The sequence below is a fragment of the Apium graveolens genome, chromosome 7 (assembly GCF_009905375.1).
Source record: "Apium graveolens cultivar Ventura chromosome 7, ASM990537v1, whole genome shotgun sequence".
Lineage (NCBI taxonomy): Eukaryota > Viridiplantae > Streptophyta > Magnoliopsida > Apiales > Apiaceae > Apium > Apium graveolens.
The window spans coordinates 113,241,828-113,256,470 of NC_133653.1; the positions used below are offsets into that span (position 1 = coordinate 113,241,828).

At 41.5% G+C, this 14,643-nt stretch overlaps 1 non-coding gene across 1 annotated transcript; it reads left to right on the forward strand.

Moving 5' to 3' along the window:
• Positions 1-12,974: 12,974 nt before the first annotated feature.
• LOC141675821 (small nucleolar RNA R71) lies at positions 12,975-13,081 on the forward strand. Its single transcript, XR_012556453.1, has one exon. It is a non-coding gene; the product is annotated as a small nucleolar RNA R71 (small nucleolar RNA).
• The last annotated feature ends 1,562 nt before the right edge of the window (positions 13,082-14,643 follow it).

Here is a 14,643-nt window from a genome sequence, read left to right on the forward strand (position 1 = left end):
GTAAGTCGATCCAACAGATCACTCCTAACATTACGGGCCTCAGACAGGCCACCCAAAGTCATATGATAATCAGTGATAAGAGAAGCCTGAACGGTAGCATCTAGCATTCCATGGGGTGCAGGTGGTGCAGACCTAAGAGATCCAAATGGGTAAACGGTATCGGGTGACAATGGTGCATGAGACAAAGGTGGCATTTCCTCAGTAAGTGCTGGGCTCTGTACAGGAGAGGGAACAGGAATTGGTGGAACCTCATGGATGTCTACAAGAACCTCTGGGAGAGGGTCTGATACTGGTATAATTGGTGCTGTGGAAGGCCCCACTCCTTCTGCCCTCATTATCCTCTATGCCCTTGGTAACTCTTCATCTTCTAGTGCTACCCTCACGGCCATTCTAGCTCTGGTAGTCGCCCTGACTACGGTCATCAATTCCTCAACGGTCCTCTCTTTATTCTCGTCAAGATCCTCCACCAGATCCTCCTCAACAACAATCCCTTCTGGGATAACATCCTCAACTGCAACATTCTCAATATGAATCTCATGCGGTCCCTCTTTAGGGTACTCTATCGGATTCACAATTTGATCTCCAACATGTAATAAAACATCCTCATGCTGATGCTCCTGAACCTCAGGGTTCGGTGCCCCGCTGCCCTATACGAGAACGAACTATGTTAATATCACGATATTTATAAGGGTTCATGTAAGGGTTTTAACTGTTAGTGCTACTTTAAGTAGTCCGACTATGAACTTGGCAAGAGTTCTTATTATCTTAGTGAACTTATTATCATAACGCCACATCATCTCTGAGGTTTATAACGCTTAGCTCTGATACCATTACTGTAACACCCCCAAATCCGGGGTCGGGGATTCGGGTTGTCACGAGTTCCATTTCCCTTAAAACACCCAATCTAAATAAACAATCAACTACTCCGTACTGTGACCCCACAATACACACACACATGCCACACGTTATAGTCTCAGAGATGAATACCAAAAAAATAACACAAGTCATTTTATTCCACATAATAAGCCATTACACCTCAAGAAGGTTCTGAATAAATTTACATTTCTTTGCCATTACTACAATTCATATTATACATAAGTCTGGTTCATCAATAGTTGAAAACCTAGCCTATTGGTAGCTCCTACCTCAGCTACGGCGGCATCAACGCTTCCAGAAAACTGCGGAACGTTTTCTAACCGCTTGCGAATTGGGAGCTTGATCTTGTTCATCTTTTCTATCTGTTGTTGTGTGATGAAAGAAGAAAGCAAGGGTGAGCAACAAGCCCACCAAAATAATATGTATAATGATTAACAATATGTGAGCATTCTCATAGTACTCATGAAAGTCTTGGTCAAAAGAATTGAACCAAGCTGATATCTTAACGCGACCAAGTCGCAAAATATTCAGTATATATCTGAGGAGATACCTTAAGGAAAACCTTGTCTCCTGCTTTAAATTCATATTCTCGTCTACCCATATCAGCATAACTCTTCCGTCTAGATCGAGCTTGTTCAAGTCTTTCTCGAGCAACTGCTACCTTATCTATAGTGACTTGGACTATATCGGGACCCTTTGAAAAGCTTCTCTCCTACTTCATTCCAACAAATAGGTGTTCTGCACTTGCGCCCATATAGTGCCTCAAAAGGAGCCATACCAATGCTGCTCTGCCAACTGTTATTATAAGCAAATTCAACCAAGGGCAAATAGTCATCCCAATTTCCATACCACTCTAATACACATGCTCGCAACATGTCCTCCAAGGTCTGAATTGTCCTCTCCGACTGCCCATCTGACTGTGGATGAAAAGTTGTGCTATAGTTCAACTTGGTACCCCATGCCTTTTGAAATCCTTTCCAAAACCTTGAAGTGAATCTGGGATATCTGTCGGACACGATCGAAACTGGAATCCCATGTAGTCTGAAAATCTCATTCATGTATAATAGCGCTAAGCTCTCCAAGTTCATGTTCTCACGAATTGCCAAAAAGTGAGCAGATTTAGTGAGTCTGTCTACAATCACCCATATTGCATCATGTTTCTTAAAAGTCTTAGGCAATCCTATGAAAAAATCCATGCAAATATTCTCCCACTTCCAAGTAGGTAACTCCAATGGTTGTAATAAGCCACTTGGCCTCTGATGCTCAATCTTCACTTGTTGACAAGTCAAACACTTTGAAACAAAATCGGCAATATCTCGTTTCATGCCACTCCACCAAAAGTGTTCCTTTTAATATCGATACATCTTTGTCTCACCTGGATGAATAGAAAATAGTGATCTATGAGCCTCTTCCATCAATTCCTCCCTGAGTTCCTTGTTAAAAGGCACACATAGACGATTATACATCCATAGAATGCCATGATCATTAAAATGAAATCCTGGTAGCTTTTCAGGATCAATATTCTGGACAAAAGACCACAATTCTCCATCTCCATCTTGAGCTGCCTTAATCCTAGTGATAAGACTAGGCTAGACATGCAAACTTGCTACCATACTAACTGTATCCTGATGATAAAACTTCAAACCAAATTTCTCAATCTCACGTTAAAGAGGTTGTTATTGTGTCACCAACGCGGCCAAATTTCCAAAATCCTTCCTGCTTAAAGCATCTGCAACCTTATTAGCCTTGGCGGGATGATACTGAATGCTCACATCATAGTTTTTCAATAATTCAATCCATCATCTTTGCCTCATATTAAGCTCTTTCTGCGTTAATATGTACTTCAAACTCTTGTGGTCAGTAAAGATCTCACACTTATCACCATACAAATAGTGTCTCCATATCTTCAATGCAAAAATGATGGCTGTAAGCTCTAAGTCATGTGTCGGATAATTTACCTCGTGAGGCTTTAATTGTCTTGAAGCATAGGCAATCACATTTCCATGTTGCATCAATACACAGCCAAGTCCCTTCTTCGAAGCATCGCTATAATCACATAGCCTCCCAATCCTGATGGTAGTGTCAATACTGGTGATGTCACAAGTCTCTTCTTCAATTCTTGAAAACTAGTCTCACACTCATCGGTCCTTATGAACTTGTTGCTTTTTTGAGTTAATCGTGTCAATGGCATCACAATTGTCGAAAACCTTCTACAAATCGGCGATAGTAGCCCGCAAGTCTCCAGAAACTCCTCACTTCCGTCGCAGTGCTAGGTCTTGGCCAATTGGTAATAGCCTCAACCTTAAATGGATCCACCTTGATTCCATCTTCTTATACAATATGTCCCAAAAATGCAACTAGGTCAAGCCAAAATTCACACTTCTTGTATTTTGCATACAATTTATTATTCCGTAGTGTTTCCAACACAACTCGAAGATGCTCCTCATGTTCCTCCCTTGACTTTGAATACACCAATATATCATCAATAAACAAAATCACAAACTTTTCCAGAAAATCCTTGAATACCCTATTCATTAGGTCCATGAAAACTGCAGGTACATTTTTCAATCCAAAAGACATAACAAGAAACTCGTAGTGTATGTAACGAGTCCTAAATGCTGTCTTCGGAATATCACTTGCCTTCACTCTTAGTTGATGGTAACCTGACCGTAGATCAATCTTCAAAAAATATTTTTCCCCTTGAAGCTGATCAATTAAGTCATCGATCCTCGGTAATGGATATCTATTCTTCACTGTGATTCGGTTCAACTCTCGATAATCAATACAGAGTCTCATTAAACCATCTTTCTTCTTCACAAATAGAACTGGTGCTCCCCAAGGCGAAATACTGGGTCTAATAAACCCTTATGAAGTAACTCCTCCAGCTGTACTTTTAGCTCTTGTAGCTCTAACGGAGCCATTCTATAAGGTGCCTTAGAAATAGGTTGTGCATCTGGTAACAAATCGATAGAAAATTCTACCTCTGTTTCTGGCGGAAGACCCTTCAAATCCTCGGGAAATACAATTGAAAACTCACGAACAACAAGAACATCTTCTAACTCTGGCCGCACCTTGGACGTGTGTTAGGGCGAAAACACGCGCTAATATTCACGCAAGTATACGCGTTCGCAAGTAATATAGAATATTTTCTAGTTCGTTCCCTCAGAGACTCAGACTAAATTATTGTCTAATTAAACTCACTCACCAATGTATGATTACTTCTCAATGTTAAAATACTAACACTTAAAATTGTTGATTAAATATTAACTATAATTAACTACTTAATTAATCACTTAACTAACACTTCAATTTATCAATAATAAAACACTCATGAGATCACAACTTCATTATTACTTCCTTCTATAGCCATTGTTATTACCTTTAGCATGTGACATTGATGATATTAATCGAATAACACGAAACTGATAAAAGCCAACTTTCATTGTACTAATACCATTCTACCAAGCATCCACAATTAAGATAGAAGTTGAATAGTCATCAATTATGTTGAGTTCCTATATGTCTACAGAAATTGACAACACAACGATTTAAGCACAAGTTATTCCTTTCGATTACATAGGGCAAATAAAACTGTTAGAGTTACCCACTAATCATGCACAACGTACATGAACCTATGCTAGCATGGCAAGTTCTAAATCTCAAGATCCACCGTCGCTTCACAAGAGATTAACACCCTATCTTATATGTTCGCGACGTATATAAGACGAATACGCACAACCAATAATAGATATCATACAATCATCACACACTAAAGTATTAAACGATTAACTAAAGAATTCCATAATAAATCCGTTGCAACCCCATGATCACGATTAGCCCATAATAGAACTTATCGTCATCATGGGTTCATATGAAATCATGATAAACAAACACAAGAAAATAATAACTAAACTAATTATATTAAAACAGAGTACGTCACAAGAGTAAATAAGTTCAAAGCAAGAAAACTAGCATCCAACGTTACAACGAAACAAGAATCACAAGAAGATATGCTTCCTCTTCGTTGCGGTGTGCTAAATCGGTCTTCTTCCTTATCTCCTTCGCTTCTTGCGTAAAAACACAATCTTCTTTTAATCCCCTCTTGTGAAAACGTCTCAAATCTACTTATATAATAGTCCCATAAAACTCAGATTACATAGAATTGGAAACCAAACAGAAGTAGAAGTCCTAAAATAATTTGTCTTTTTTCCCGACCCTGCGCGGCCGCTCAGCATAGCTGAGCGGGCGCTCAGCTTGCTGCGCGGCCGCTCAGCAATGCTGAGCGGGCGCTCAGACCTCTACTGGAAAAAATCTGATTTTGCTCCGTTTCTTCGCCGTAATCTGCCCGTTTCTTTCCTCTCGCAATAGTGAACACATGCCAAGGCTTATTCTTGATGATTCCTCCCCCGAAATGCAACTAAAACCCTGAAATGCATAAACACTAGAAAAACGCATCAAATACACAAAATACTTGATTTCAAGACACCAATTTAAGCCATTTTAAGACGTTCTAAGTGGTATAAAATGCCACTAATCACACCCCCAAACTTAAATCGATGCTTGCCCTCAAGCGTCACAGACTCAAAAACAAATAAAAACATGCATGAATGCAATCTATATGAAAATGCAGCGATCCCCCTTACTATAATTAACCAACCAAATTGCCACATCTCAACGAATGCAGTTAGACAACTAAAGATCAATAAACTCATGCAAATGGACATACAGCCAGAAACGTGGTGTGTGCAAATGCTTAACAGATATGCTTCGGAACTAGACCAATTACTATGAGTAGACTATCCTGAAGGCAATCCTACGATTATACAAAGAATAAAAAATTCTAGGCACAAAGTGATATACAACACTACAAGAACTCTGGAGCTTATTACGGAATCGTGCTTTTTATTTACAACTCAAATACTTATTTGACCGTGCAATGAGTGAGGTCCACAAAAGACTTATACAATGGTATCCATGTAACGAGCGTTAGGTTAGCGGATCCCAGACTCTAAAAGCCTTAGGTCACTAGGCACAAAGTCCCCTAAGAACTTAATAACTCGAATACCAAAGAGCACACTCTTGATCAATTATGCATAAACTAAATTTTTTTTTAATAACTTTTGAGCAAGTGCGTTTCGCTCCATCTTGCTCAACCCTAGACTACTCGCACCATATGCGAGCCGGCTACTAGCCATTTGACGCCTAGCCACAACTAGCAACAACTTCCATATTTTTTCTCCAAAAAATATATATTTTTTTTCTTTTTCATGCCTTTATCGCTAAGAACCTATAATCGAATTCTAAGCATAATAAGTAGATTGACCTTGAAAATAACCAAATCATAACAACAATCTAGCCCTTACGCATTCTCTAAGACTTAGTGGACTTATAATTGTTTCTAGCAAGCATATCAACCTACACGACTTAATATCACTTTAATGCTATCACTACACTCGCATCAATATCACAATTCAGTCGATAAATCATTACAAAAGGGATCATGGTAAATGCATGAGCTACATGACATTCATAACAAAAAAAACTATATGGCATAAATTATGCAACTATATAAACTAAACTATCATGAATATGCAACTATATGACACACACACAATATTCCTTAACTACCACCCCCAAACTAAAAATCTTCACTGTCCTCAGTAAAAGTAGTAGAAAGGAACACAGGGTATACCTACTCGGAATCATCATCATCATCACCCTCAGTGGGTGGAGTATCAGGCGGCGGGTATGCAGAGTCCTCACCAAAAACTGGCCACTGGATATCAGCTCCAAGGCCTCGAAAAGCAGTCCCTAACGCAAGGGTGAGCTCCTGAGCAAACCTGCTCTACGTCTCATACATGGCATCCATCCGCCGTGAAAGCCTCCTATACTGGGCATCAACCATCCCAGCACCCTCCTGAGCTCTCGAAGAACCAGCCTCATCACGCCCTGGCCTAGCCATAGTAGCACCTCGTGCTGGACGCCCTCCTGGAAGACGATAACCCAGCCCATGCTCCTCAGGCTCACCACCGGTCCACTCCTGCATCCCATTCAGAGTGCCAGAATCAATCGGAGCTGCTGGCAACTGCAACTGCTCATGAGCCGGCCAGTTCACTCCCACTGCTCGGCATAGCTTCGTAACCGTAGATGCATAAGGGATGTTCATATGCTTCGCTCCCCTCAAAAACTTCAGAATTCCTTGGTAGATAAACTCACCAAGGTCCACATAGTATTCCTCATTCAGAATTCCCCACAACAACTGTGCTCTCTCAACTGTGACCTCGTGTGTATGCGAAGAAGGCAAAATATTAGCACAAATAAATGCATTCCATGCACGGGCATACCTGTTCATGGCGATCGCCGGAAAGTGATGATACTCATTAGTGCCGGTCCTGTAGGTCCAAACTGTGCCCGGTCAACAGAGAGTCGCATAAATCAAATCCAAGTCAAAATCCTCAGCAGTCTTTTCATTCCAGTTCTCCTCCCCGGGCTTCCTCTCTCGCTGTCCAATCACACGGCGAATCGCCGCAGGATGATAATCAACCGTCAGCCCACGGACCACAGAAAACCCATTCTTTTCGGCCTTCGCGTTCGCGTAGAACTCGCGAACAATGCTCATCAGTACCGCTTCGGGTGACTCACAAAAAGCTATCCACCCCTTCTCTGCAATCATGGGCAGCAACTCACCATCCCTCCCCGATGGTAAAAACCCCCACTCCTTCAGAATCGGCTTCCCCAACAGCCTAGTGTACTCCTCCTCCGCGGCTCTATCAGTTAACCGAGGCCTTGCAGCAGTACCCCTCGATGAATCAGCAGTAGGAACTGTGCTGCTGCTGTCAATAGTGCGTGCTCTCTTGGGTGCCATTGATTCGTGAATAAAAGTGTGTAAGAACTGATTTTTGATGTTTGTGAGAGGGTTTAAGTGTAGGAAGTTTTGTGGGAGATATGTAGGATAGGTGTATGTATATATAGGGTGTGGATTAGATTAGGGTTTGGGAATTAAGGGGTAAAATGATGGGGTAGTGGTAACAAATCGTGGGTTTATGGGCTAAAACTATTTTTGTGTTTTTTTTTCTGAACTGTAAAAAAAAATTCTGGTACTCGACCCTTGAGTGGTCGCTCAGCTTGCTGCACGGTCGCTCAGCAAAGCTGAGCGGGCGCTCAGCTTGCTGCGCGGTCGCTCAGCAAAGCTGAGCGGGCGCTCAGGGGGTCACTGGAAAAATTTATTTCAGCCCCTGTTTTCTGATTTTTTTGTGTTTTTGGATAGGTTATTAACTTCTAAGGGTTCCTATAACAACAATTCATGGGTTGCCTCCCACGCAGCGCTTCTTTTTCGTCATTAGCTTGACGTTTCGTACCCTTCTCAAGTAGTCAACAAAATGGCACTAACCACTTCTCGGTTTGCCATGTCCCCATAGTAGTGCTTCAACCACTGACCGTTAACCTTGAATGCTTGGTCCGGATCATTCTCAAAAATTTCCACCGCTCCATGTGGAAACACATTTTTTACAATAAAAGGTCCAGACCACCTTGATTTCAACTTCCCAGGAAAAAGTCGGAGCCAAGAGTTGAATAAAAGAACTTGTTGCCCTGGCACAAATAACTTAGGATGTAGCTTCCTATCGTGCCACCTCTTCACCTTTTCCTCATACATTTTATTATTCTCGTACGCTTGAAGTTGAAATTCATCAAGTTCATTAAGCTGAAGCATTCTTTTCTTACCAGCTGCATCTAAATCCAGGTTCAACTTCTTCAATGCCCAGTAGGCCTTATGCTCAAGCTCCGCAGGTAGATGACATCCCTTACCGTACACCAACTGAAATGGTGACATCCCATGTGGAGTTTTGTATGCTGTTCTGTAAGCCCAAATAGCTTCATCGAGCTTTAAAGACCAATCCTTCCTTGACGGACAAACAACCTTCTCTAGAATGCGCTTTATCTCTCTGTTAGACACTTCAGCTTGACCATTTGTTTGCGGATGACAGGCAGTAGCTACTCGATGATTCACATTATAACGCTGCATCATAGAAGTGAACTTACGGTTGCAAAAATGCGATCCTTCATCACTTATGATTACCCGAGGTGTTCCAAACCTTGTGAAAATTTGCTTATGAAGAAAATTTAGCACTGCCTTTACATCATTTGTCGGTAAAGCTTTAACTTCGACCCATTTTGAGACATAATCGACTGCCAGCAAGATGTACTGATTATTGCAAGATGAGATAAAATGCCCTATGAAATCGATTCCCCACACATCAAAGACCTCGACTTCAAGCATCACATTTAATGGCATCTCATCCTTCCTTGACAAATCTCCCACTCTTTGGCAACGATCATATCTTAAAACAAACTGATGAGCATCCTTGAACAAAGTAGGCCAGAAAAAACCTGCTTGCAGAATACGAACTGCCGTCTTCTCACCACCATAGTGTCCACCATAAACCGTGGAATGGCAGTCTCGTAATATCCCCTCCGTCTCACAGAACGGGATACATCTCCTGATGATCTGGTCAGCTCCCTGTCTAAACAAATATGGTTCATCCCACATATACCACTTGACCTCATGCAGAAACTTCTTCTTTTGAACGGATGTCAAATTAGGAGGCATTATATTGCTGACGAGATAGTTTACAATATCTGCAAACCATGGTTCTTCCTCCTGAATTGCAAACAACTGCTCATCCGGAAAAGATTCATTGATTAACGTCCTATCCTGTGAAGTAGAATCGGGATTCTCCAATCTAGAGAGATGGTCAGCTACTTGATTCTCAGTACCTTTTCTATCTTTGATCTCTAACTCAAATTCCTGAAGTAAAAGCACCCAACGAATGAGTCTCGGCTTCGAATCCTTCTTGGAAACTAGATAGCGAATAGCTGCATGATCAGTGAATACTGTTACTTTCGTACCAAGTAGATACGATCGAAATTTCTCAAAACCAAAGACTATAGCCAAAAGCTCCTTCTCAGTAGTGGTGTAGTTCAATTGGGCACCATTTAAAGTCTTACTCGCATAGTAGACCACATGGAAGAGGTTTTTCTTGCGCTGTCCCAGAACTGCACCTACCGCATAATCACTCGCATCACACATCATCTCAAACGGTTCTGTCCAATCTGGTGCTGTAATAACTGGTGCAGTGATCAAACTCTTCTTGAGAGTCTCGAATGCTGCCAAACATTCATCATCAAATTTGAAAGGCACATCTTTCTCAAGCAAATTGTACAACGGCTTAGATATCTTTGAAAAGTCCTTGATGAATCGCCGATAAAAACCCACATGACCAAGAAAACTACGGATTCCTTTCACAGAATTAGGTGGGGGAAGATTTTCAATTACTCCCACCTTGGCCTTGTCCACCTCCAGACCCTTGCTAGAGACCTTATGCCCAAGGATAATGCCTTCACGCACCATAAAATGACATTTCTCCCAATTGAGCACCAAATTAGTTTCCACGCATCTTTTGAGTACGGCGCGCAGATTATTCAAACATTCATCATATGAGTGTCCAAAGACGGAGAAGTCATCCATGAACACTTCGACGTTATTTCCAATCATGTCAGAGAATATAGCCATCATACATCTCTGAAAAGTGGCCGGGGCGCCACATAACCCAAACGAAACTCTGCGAAAAGCAAACGTGCCAAATGGACAAGTGAAGGTAGTCTTTTCCTGATCCTCTGGTGCAATACAAATCTGATTATACCCGGAATAACCATCCAGAAGACAAAAATACTCATGACCCGCCAATCTGTCAAGCATCTGATCAATAAATGGAAGAGGGAAGTGATCCTTCCTTGTGGCTTTGTTCAATTTTCTATAATCCATGCATACTCTCCATCCTGTAACTGTTCGAGTAGGGATGAGCTCATTCTTTTCATTTGCGACCACAGTGATACCTCCTTTCTTAGGTACACATTGTACGGGGCTCACCCACGAGCTGTCAGAAATAGGATAAATGATGCCTGCATCCAGCCATTTCAGAATTTCTTTCTTCACCACTTCCTTCATGATGGGATTCAGTCTTCGCTGCTGTTCCACAGTTGGCTTACTACCTTCCTCTAGCAGAATTTTATGCATACAATATGAAGGACTTATCCCCTTGATGTCTGCTATGGTCCATCCTATAGCCGATTTGAATTCTCTCAAAATCCTTAAGAGCTTGTCTTCCTCACTACCTGAAAGGTCAGATGAAATAATAACAGGTAACGTAGATGAATCACCCAAAAAAGCATACCTCAAGTGTTCAGGTAATGGCTTGAGCTCCAAGGTAGGTGCTTCCTCTATTGATGGTTTGAGCTTCCCTTCAGCATTCTTAAGGTCAGAAGTACCAAGAGATTCAAATGGTATGTCCAGCTTTCGCTTCCAGGGAGAAGCGTTCAGATATTGTAATTGCTCATTGCCATCTTCATCATCGCTGTCAAAATCCCCCACTAAGGCCTTTTCCAATGCATCAGACATTAGCATGTGATCGAGTTCCGAAGTAACCGCAGAATCAATCACATCCAATTTTAAGTACTCATCATCTTCTGTAGGGAATTTCATTGCCTTGAATACATTGAAGGTCACATCCTGATCTTGGACCCGCATAGTAAGTTCACCTTTTTGCACATCTATCAAGGTACGGCCAGTAGCCAAGAAAGGCCTTCCCAAGATTATGGGAATCTTCTTATCTTCCTCAAAATCCAGAATAACAAAATCTGCAGGAAAGAAGAGCTTATCCACCTTGACGAGCACATCCTCAACTATGCCCCTTGGGTAAGTAATGGAACGGTCAGCCAATTGTAGCGACATGTATGTGGGTTTTGGATCAGGCAGATCCAGCTTTTTAAAGATCGACAACGGCATCAGATTAATGCTTGCTCCCAAATCACAAAGGCACTTGTCAAAAGTCAGATTGCCAATGGTGCAAGGAATGGTGAAGCTTCCTGGATCTTTCAGTTTTGGTGGTAACTTTTGCTGCAGAACAGCGCTGCATTCTTCCGTGAGAGCAACGGTTTCAAGGTCATCCAGTTTCACCTTCCTTGAAAAAATAGTCTTCATAAACTTCGCATAACTAGGCATTTGTTCCAGAGCCTCAGCAAAAGGTATATTGATGTGAAGTTTCTTGAACACCTCCAGAAACTTCCCGAACTGTCTATCCAGCTTTTGTTGCTGCAATCTCTTAGGAAAAGGTGGTGGAAGATAGAGCTGTTTCTCCCTTGTATTAGCCTCAGGCAGAGTGTGTTCAACAGTAGTCTTCCTTGGTTCCGCCGCTTTCTCCTTTTGCTTAGATTCTTCATCTCTAATTTCAGCGTCTACTTCTTTTGCCTTTTCAGCATCAGCCACTTTTCCAGACCTTAAGGTAATAGCCTTGACTTGCTCTTTAGCTTCCTTCCTGCCTGGTACTTCCGTGTCACTGGGAAGAGTGCCAGGTTGACGATTGAGCACTGCATTGGCTAATTGACCGATTTGATTTTCCAAGGTCTTGATAGAAACCGCCTGACTCTTGCACAACAGCTTAAGTTCCTCAAAATCAGCACTAGTAGGTGCAGCTGTACTTCCCTGTTGAGGATATGATTGCCTTGTAGCATACTGCTGTGGTTGCTGGAATCCAGGTGGGTTAAACTGTTTACTCACTCCTTGCTGATATGGTGGCTGAATAGCATTCTGATTATTCCCTCAGCTGAAATTTGGATGATTTCTGTTGTTAGGATGATAGGTCGCTGGCACAGGCTGCTGTTGTCGCTGATAATTATTCACATACTGAACAGATTCGTTGACAAGAGAACACTGATCCGTAGCATGAGAACCTGCACAAAGCTCACAAACCATAGCTATTTGATTAACTCCATATGTAGCCAGAGAATCAACCTTCATTGATAGCGCTTGGAGCTGGGCTGCAATAGCGGTGGCTGCATCAACTTCCAGAATACCTGCTACCTTGCCTGACGTCATCCTCTGAGTTGGGTTTTGATGCTCATTTGCAGCCATCGTCTCTATAAGATTATATGCCTCAGTATAGCTTTTAGCCCATAAGGCGCCTCCAGCTGCTGCATCGAGCATGGGCCGAGATTGGGCCCCCAAACCATTATAGAAACCAGTGATCACCATCAAATCCAGCATTCCATGATGTGGATATTTTCTCAACATTTCCTTGTAGCGTTCCCAAGCCTCGCACATAGATTCTGTAGGTTGCTGCGCAAACTGAGTAAGAGCACTCCTCATAGCAGCAGTCTTTGCCATCGGATAAAACTTCACCAGAAACTTTTGCGCAAGATCTTGCCACGTAGTGATGGACCCAGCTGGTTCAGAATGTAACCAGTCTTTAGCCTTGTCCCTCAGTGAGAATGGGAAAAGCCTCAACTTGATAGCCTCATCAGTCACGCCATTATACTTAAAAGTGCTGCAGATCTTGACAAAATTCCTTATGTGCATGATGGGGTCTTCAGTTGCCGCTCCTCCAAAAGAAACAGAATTCTGCACCATCTGAATAGTGCCCGGCTTGATTTCAAAGGTGTTAGCTTGAATAGCCGGATGAAGGATGCTTGATTGAATGTCATCAATTTTAGGCCGAGAAAAATCCATAAGAGCTGGATCAGCTTGAACAATACGATCTCCCATGTTTACTGGTTCTTTCTGCTCAGTTCCTGAATCCGAATCCTCAAAATCTAACTTCCCCGGAATATCAAGAACTTCGTCTGTCTCCTCAGCTGTATCTAAAGTCTTCTTGCGAGCACGAGAACGAGTTTGCATAAACGCTTGCTAAAGTACCTGAAACACAACCGGAAAAAATAAGTAACTACTACTGTAATAACCCCAATTTTTTGGAAATTTTAAAACCCTTATGAATAGTGTTTTTGCTGAATGAGAAAACTTTTCATGCCACACTATGTAGGGGTTCTGATATGGATATTCTGAGATTTTATTAGTACTTTATATGGGATATAAGTGTATGTAAAGATTGTCAGAATCCAAATCCGAACACTTTGATTTTTCCCGGAAATCCAATAGATACGGAAAGAATTGTGTATAAGGTAGCAGGATAAAAAGGATTTAAATTAAAGGATTATAATAGAGGATCATAAAAAGGAATATAATGTATTGAGAAAGGTTAAGGGAACCTAAGTAATAAGATCCCGGGTATGATCCTTCAAACGATAAACGAGAACGAAAGTTAAGCGAACCGTATAACAGATCAGCGGTCATTAGGCAAACGATTAGGAAGTTAAGCAAAGGGATTAGAGGGAGTGATGTCACCCAACCAATGAGAGGAGGACAAGGAGGCAAAGTTGATATCACAACATGACATAGGCATGACATGGGAAGGAAGGAGGTGTGGTTGAATGAGAACCACACAAATTCAAGGGCAACAAGGTAATTAACTAAATCAAACACAAAAACAAGTCAACTAAGCCAAGCAAAATCATTTTTCATCAAAATCAAAAAGAAACCAAGGCATTGTTCATCTTTGGCTCTCGGCTTTTTAGCTTTTTAAAGGGCAAGAATTTCAAAATCAAGATCCAAGCCTCCTAAATTGGTGAGTTAATTCCCTAATCATCTTCATGCTTAGTTAGGGTTATATCATGAGTTTAAGCCATCAATTCCTTCTCCATCTTCTTCATTTAATCAAAGAAGAAGACTATGAATAGTGTTTTCAAGTTTTTAACTTGAAATTTTTCTTGTTTTCCTTGAAGATCCAAGCATTCCTAAGACTTCTCAAAGCTTCTTAAGGCTTCCTAGCTCCTCCCACCACTTCAAGGAAGGTATATCATCTCCAAACCCTAGATTCC